The sequence below is a fragment of the Lucilia cuprina genome, chromosome 5, assembly GCF_022045245.1.
Source record: "Lucilia cuprina isolate Lc7/37 chromosome 5, ASM2204524v1, whole genome shotgun sequence".
Lineage (NCBI taxonomy): Eukaryota > Metazoa > Arthropoda > Insecta > Diptera > Calliphoridae > Lucilia > Lucilia cuprina.
Window position 1 is genome coordinate 55,671,858 of NC_060953.1, and position 5,551 is coordinate 55,677,408.

The window sequence follows — 5,551 nt, forward strand, 5'->3', positions numbered from 1 at the left end:
GTATGATTGTTTGTATGTTTGTTTAAATAAATACGACAAACTTTAAGCATCAAAAATGATAAATAAATCATAGAAAATTAAACCACTACATATGAATGTATATATACTATAGGCCAACATATTTTTAGAAATTTTTAAGTCTTTCTTTTCTAATGTGTGTTTTTCTTTGCCTTTTGTTAATGTAATATTTCGTTTAAGGATGTTTTTATTGGAATTAGACAAAAATATTTTGTGATTGTGAGGAATACCTATTTTAAAATCAATGAATGTTTAAAGCTTAATGTGTTTGTTGAAAGCCATCACAAGCACAAAGCTAAATGTATTGCTTATTTGGAAGTAGTTTTGTAAGCAAGAGATTTGTATTTTCAGCTTCTAAAGATTTTTTTTAACAAAAAAAGATTAAACTGGTTCTGACATATACGCTACAATATAAACTTTTATATTTTTGTCTACATATTAGAATATCGGAAAATTTATAAGTTAATGTGTTTATTTCTTAGAAAGAAAGTGTTTACTTAAAAAAAAATTAAAAAAATTTTGCTCATTTAAGTGAAATATCTTTGTACAGATGTCTTGCGATAAATAAAGATACATAACATGACAGATTCATACGACTTTTTATGAATGTTTAGCAAAATATAGAAATATTTGTAAATCATTAGGGTGGTTGATGTAATATTAATAAATAAGTTCAAATAACCGGTTCAGTCGTAACAAAATTTCAAATTTTTCAACTTTGAAAGGTGTTTGTAGGTAGAAAGGGGTCCAGCGGTTATGTCTACAGGTCCACTCGTCTGTACGTATGTTAGTCCATACGTTCATCTTTGTGCTCATATAATTAACATTTTCCCTTCACTATTGGAGTTGGTACAATTTGCTCCATAATATCATTTATTTCTCATATAAACGATAACTCTTAATAGAGTTCTAATATTTTTTAATTTATTTACTTTTAATCGAGCTTCATATAAAGTCTCCTTCTCTTCACATAAAAAAAACGGTAGAAGATACAATTCACTGTCAAAACATTCATTTAAGTTCTTACTTTGTCAACTACTGTTGTAATTTTAACAACGCATCGTTGTCATTGCAACTACTCATTGTTGTCATCGATTAAGCTTTGTGTCATTTCGGCAATACATCGTTGTACTTTCAACAACACAAAGTTCTCTTTGTCAACATAGCGTTATCACTTTGCTGACACATTATTATTTATACCCTACACCACTTTAGTTGGGAGGGTATATTGGGTTTGTGCTGATGTTTGCAACACACCATAAGTGGTCCTATACCCACCTTAAAGTATACCATACCGATTTAGCTATGTCCGTCTGTCCGTCCGTCCATGTAAACCTTGTAATCTAACTTCAGGTCGCAATTTTGTAGATAATTCAATGAAATTCGATACATGATCTTCTATTGTCCCACATAATCGTCTATGATACCGTTGACTAAGCCTGTTGAAAATGGTTGACATCGGTCCATTATTTCAACTAACTCCCATATAACTGAACCCATCCAATAGGGCTTTTAAGTTCATAATTATGTTTAATTTACTAATATCTCGACAAAAACTGCAAAAATATAGTTCTATACTAGTCTTGATGACCCTCACGAATTCTATGGGTCATATGACCCTAGCCCCTATGAAAAGCCCCCATCAAAATTTCACTTTAATGTGAAGGTTAAGGTACAACTTAACTTAAATGCTTCATTATGGCAACTAAATCACATTATATTTTTGTAAACCGTGTAGGGTATTAAATGATCGGCCTCGCCCGAAATTTCTTACTTGTTTTTTGTTGATTTGAAAAGTTCGGATATATTTTTTGTTGGTAATTTGAAAACTATAAGTAAATACTTTGACAACGTATGTTACTGAAAAGTTATAAACACCTTGGTGTCAATTTGGTATCAGGTGTGTTTAATTAAAAAACGTCTTTCTTCTTGGTTATAAAATGACTATGAAATGGTCTGCTGATTTTCCCTGTTTTCTCTCAATTCAATAGATTTCCATAGAAAAGTGTATGTGCCAAATATATCAAAGGAATTTATTGATTTTTTATATTGTATTCCTTCCATAAACTTAAAACACATTGCAAGTTTATGCAAAATATTATTTTATAATTGTATCCACAACATTAGTATTCTTCAACATCTCTTAGATAACAAATATTTTACTAGTAATATCTCTTGACCTAATATCCTGCATAAAGACAAAAACTTATTTGTATGAATAAGTATAACCAAGTGAACTAATCTATATGATAATATCTGAAAGTTAAAATAACCTATATTTAAAAATAATATTTATTCAGTTTTTCTTTAAGCACGAACAATTTTAAAAAATATATTTAATACAGTTGGATTAAATGAAGTTAAGCAAGCATAAAATACAGTTTATTTTCAAAGCTTGACTAAAAACTTATTTACAGAACTTCGATCAAAGTTTATAATTAACAAAACCAAGGTTAACAAAATAAGTTTACAAACTACACAAAAATGCGAAGATCACTCAAAACTAAGACTATCAGTAAAAACATTTTCTTTTAATTTTGACAAAATTCTTAATTTTCCATAAAATATTGACTGTATCATAAAAACATATACATATATGTAACTTATTTAACTTTTCAAAGTAAAATATTTCCTATAATATACTAACTACACACATACAACTACTTTGATAAACTATTCAAATACTGCTACTACTCCAACTGCTAATAAGTATAAAAGAAAAAGTTGTGTGAAAAAAAAGTTTGATATAAAAACTTTAACACCTGATAAATGCGTGACTTAAATTAACACCAGTAAAACACATCCGGCCAAAGTGAGTTAAAATGTTTGGGTGAGTTTAGCATAGTCCAGTAGTACTGGTTGGTTTCTTACTAGTTCAGTTCTAGTTCAGTTCTAGTTCAATTCTAGTTCAGTTCTAGTTCAGTTCTAGTTCAGTTCTAGTTCAGTTCTAGTTCAGTTCTAGTTCAGTTCTAGTTCAGTTTTAGTTCAGTTCTAGTTCAGTTCTAGTTCAGTTCTAGTTCAGTTCTAGTTCAGTCCTAGTTCAGTCCTAGTTCAGTTCTAGTTCAGTTCTAGTTCAGTTCTAGTTTAGTTCTAGTCTAGTTCTGTTCTTGTTTTAGTTCTGTTCTAGTTCTGTTCAAGTTCTGTTTTAGTTCTGTTCTAGTTCTGTTCAAGTTCTGTTCTAGTTCTGTTCTAGTTCTGTTCTAGTTCTGTTCTAGTTCTGTTCTAGTTCTAGTTCTGTTCTAGTTCTGTTCTTGTTCTAGTTCTAGTTCTGTTCTAGTTCTAGTTTTGTTCTAGTTCTGTTCTAGTTCTGTTCTAGTTCTGTTCTAGTTCTGTTCTAGTTCTGTTCTAGTTCTGTTCTAGTTCTGTTCTAGTTCTGTTCTAGTTCTGTTCTAGTTCTGTTCTAGTGTTGTTCTAGTTCTGTTCTAGTTCTGTTCTAGTTCTGTTCTAGTTCTGTTCTAGTTCTGTTCTAGTTCTGTTCTAGTTATGTTCTAGTTCTGTTCCAGTTCTGTTCTAGTTCTGTTCTAGTTATATTCTAGTTCTGTTCTAGTTCTGTTCTAGTTCTGTTCTAGTTCTGTTCTAGTTCTGTTCTAGTTCTGTTCTAGTTCTGTTCTAGTTCTGTTCTAGTTCTGTTCTAGTTCTGTTCTAGTTCTGTTCTAGTTCTGTTCTAGATCTGTTCTAGTTCTGTTCTAGTTCTGTTCTAGTTCTGTTCTAGTTCTGTTCTAGTTCGGTTCTAGTTCTGTTCTAGTTCTGTTTTAGTTCATTTCTAGTTCTGTTCTAGTCCTCTTCTAGTTCAGAGAATTTTTGACTGGGAACTTGTTATAGATCCTGCACGGTAGCAAAAGTATGGTGGCAGAAATTTTGTTATATATAAAACTGCAACATATTCTTTACAAATTCCAGATTTAAGAGATTAAACTACTTTGGGCAATTTGTTTTATTACTTTTAAATAAAACGTGTCTTAATATTTTTACTAATTTAACTTAATTCATATTAAACAAAAAAAGAAATTTGCGAAAAGTTGATTAAAAGTTTAGTACATAGAAGCAAATAGAAAATTAACTAAAAAAAGATTTTACTGTACTAATTATATTAAATAGATCTTGGGCAAAAATGTACAGAAGTAAATAAAGAAAATAGAGAAATTTATGTTTTTGAATGAAACTTAATCAGGATGTTGACACAGTTATTAACACACTGGCGCCAATATATATTTAAAATATTTAGCCCTTTTTGTTTTTCTTTTTTTATAAAAATTATCAATTTATCAATGAAATTGTAGCAAAATTAATTATGTTGACTTAAAATGGACCTTTTTTCTTTCGATTTTCTTTTGTTACAGCTGCGAACCATTAAATTACGGTTTACAGGAAAAGGAAACCCCTATTAGAAGGTCGCTTTAAATAGTGTTTGGCATTGCTTTCTTTTCAATGTAATTACTTTACAAAGGATTTTTTCGCTACTCCTTTTTTTATGGTATATACTTAGTTAAAAGAAAAAAATATAAATAGAAATGACCTAGAAGCTATTATTTTAAAAAGTAGAAAAAAAATCAAGTGAAATGACGAAAAAATAATTCGGATTTTTAAGGTCATGGCCTTTTAAAAATTTAATCTCAAAATTTTATTGTTATCAAAATAGCGTCCAGCTTAAAGTTCAATGGATACATTATTCGTGTTGTAAACATTTCAATAAATCCCCAGAGTTAGTATTTGTCCATTTGTGCAAAATCATACAAATTCTATGGATATATGTATATATTTTCTAATTACTGTAATAATTGTGTTAAATAATCTAACATGTTTTCATTATTATTATAACATTTGTATTACCACAATAAAGACTGACCCTATGGATTTAAATGATAATGATAACTAGGATACTGGTTTCATTTTAACCAGATTTTTTTTCGTAATAAAAATTTTACTACTAATAGAATCAATTACATGTCATAATACAAATAATTAAATAATTCCAAAACCACAATCTTTATGTATGAGTTTTTTCACACATACATACATATTGCCAATTTGTTCTATGAGAGGTATTAAAGTCAAAAGTTTTATAACCCCCTGATGTGTTGCAGGAACGAACAACAAATTAAAATTACTTTTAGTTAATGTGTCTGTAATATTACAAATGGATACAAAAACATTTATTTAGATAAAAATAAAAATGTGTTGTTTTATTAGACACATTTGTGTTTACTTGTGAGAACATTTACCGCAACTTAAAAAAGCAGTTTGATGAAAACAAATTTTTTTGTATATATTTATGTATTAACAAACAGCGGGGTACCATAATGAAGAGAACTTTTATGCATATTTATTTTTAATACAAGGGGTTAGGGTAGCAAAAGTGAAATCTTAAACAAGATTTCAAAAATGTTTTTTTTTTTATCTTAATTGAACAAGAACTGAACTAGAATTCAACTAAAACTGAACTAGAACTGAACTAGAACTGAACTAGAACTGAACTAGAACTGAACTAGAACTGAACTAGAACTGAACTAGAACTGAACTAGAACTGAACTAG